Raw genomic sequence first — 2,389 nt, forward strand, 5'->3', positions numbered from 1 at the left:
TTACCAAATTAAACTTTTGCATCAAAATAGGTTGTCTAGATATGCAACTAAGTGAGCAACCTATATGATGCAAAGACAACAAGCATGCAAGCAAATAAGAGATATAACACGAGTAAACTTGCGAAAGTAAAGGGACGAGATAACCAATAGTGGAGCCGGTGAAGACGAGGATGTGTTACCTAAGTTCCTTCCTTTTGAAGGGAAGTACGTCTCCGTTGGAGCGGTGTGGAGGCACAATGCTCCCCAAGAAGCCACTAGGGCCACCGTATTCTCCTCACGCCCTCACACAATGCGAGATGCCGTGATTCCACTATTGGTGCCCTTGAAGGCGGCGACCGGACCTTTACAAACAAGGTTGGGGCAATCTCCACAACTTAATTGGAGGCTCCCAACGACACCACAAAGCTTCACCACAATGGACTATGGCTCCGCGGTGACCTCAACCGTCTAGGGTGCTCAAACACCCAAGAGTAACAAGATCAGCTAGGGATAAGTGGGGGGAATCAAATTTCTCTTGGTGGAAGTGTAGATCGGGGCCTTCTCAACCAATCCCGGGCAAATCAACAAGTTTGATTGGCTAGGGAGAGAGATCGGGCGAAAATGGAGCTTGGAGCAATAATAGAGCTTTTGGGGGAAGAGGTAGGTCAACTTTGGGGAAGAAGACCTCCTTATATAGTGGGGGGAACAATCCAACCGTTACCCCCCACACCAGCCCCGCAGAGAGCGGTACTACCGCAGGAGGCAGCGGTACTACCGCTGATCACAGCGGTACTACCGCTCCCCCGGGCGGTACTACCGCTGGGCCCAGAGCGGTACTACCGCGGTGGTAAGGGCGGTACTACCGCATATGAGCGGTACTACGGCCCCCACTGCCACGGCTAGTACCGTAAAACCCGACACGAAAAAAGACCCCTCGAATCGAGGCGGTACTAGCACGAGACCGCAGCAGTACTACAGCTGGGGCTACCAGCGGTACTACGGCTCTAGAGCGGTACTACCGCTTGTAGCCATAAGCGGTACTACCGCTCTGGCCCGCGGTACTACCGCTGGGACCAGAGAGGGCACACTCAGAAGGGGAATGAGCCCATCATAGAAGCGGAAAGGCTCAGAGGGGGGCAAAGGAAGTGTACGTGATGATTCTGCCCTAGCCTTTCCAAAGCGGACCCCCTCTTGATAGTACGGTGATCCCTATGAAACTAGTCCACCAAACTAATTCGAAAGGACTACACCGTCTTCGCTTCAAGCTCCGAGGGGAGGGAATCGCCTCGTGCCAAAAGGATGAATCTCTGAAAACACTCAATGCACACGATTAGTCCGCAAAAGCATTGTCATCAATCAACAAAACATCTTAGGGATAAATATGCCCTTACACACGTCTCCGGTCAATAACCAATAGCGGAACCTAGATGCTCATATTGGTTCCTACATATTCTACAAAGATCTTTATCGGTCAAACTACATAACAACATACGTTGTTCCCTTTGTCATCGGTATGTTACTTGCCCGAGATTCGATCGTCGGTATCTCAATACCTAGCTCAATCTCGTTACCGACAAGTCTCTTTACTCGTTCTGTAATGCATCATGTCGCAACTAACTCATTAGTCACATTGCTTGCAAGGCTTATAATGATGTGCATTACCGAGAGGGCCCAGAGATACCTCTCCGACAATCCGAGTAACAAATCCTAATCTCGCTCTACGCCAACTCAACAAGTACCATCGGAGACACCTGTAGAGCACCTTTATAATCACCCAGTTACGTTGTGACGTTTGGTAGCACACAAAGTGTTCCTCCGGTAATCAGGAGTTGCATAACCTCATACTCATAGGAACACGTATAAGTCATGAAGAAAGCAATAGCAGTAAACTAAACGATCAAGTGCTAAGCTAACGGAATGGGTCAAGTCAATCACATCATTCTCCTAATGATGTGATCCCGTTAATCAAATGACAACTCATGTCTATGGTCAGGAAACTCAACCATCTTTGATCAACGAGCTTGTCAAGTAGAGGCATACTAGTGAAACTATGTTTGTCTATGTATTCACACATGTATTATGTTTCCGGTTAATACAATAATAAACATTTATCATGATATGAGGAAATAAATAATAACTTTATTATTGCCTCTAGGGCATATTTCCTTCAGTCTGCCACTTGCACTAGAGTCAATAATCTAGATTACACAGTAATGATTCTAACACCCATGGAGTCTTGGTGCTGATCATGTTTCGCTCGTGGAAGAGGCTTAGTCAATGGGTCTGCAACATTCAGATTCGTATGTATCTTGCAAATCTCTATGTCTCCCACCTGGACTTGATCCCGGATGGAATTGAAGCGTCTCTTGATGTGCTTGGTTCTCTTGTGAAATCTGGATTCCTTTGCCAA

This window comes from Aegilops tauschii, chromosome 7 (assembly GCF_002575655.3).
Source record: "Aegilops tauschii subsp. strangulata cultivar AL8/78 chromosome 7, Aet v6.0, whole genome shotgun sequence".
Lineage (NCBI taxonomy): Eukaryota > Viridiplantae > Streptophyta > Magnoliopsida > Poales > Poaceae > Aegilops > Aegilops tauschii.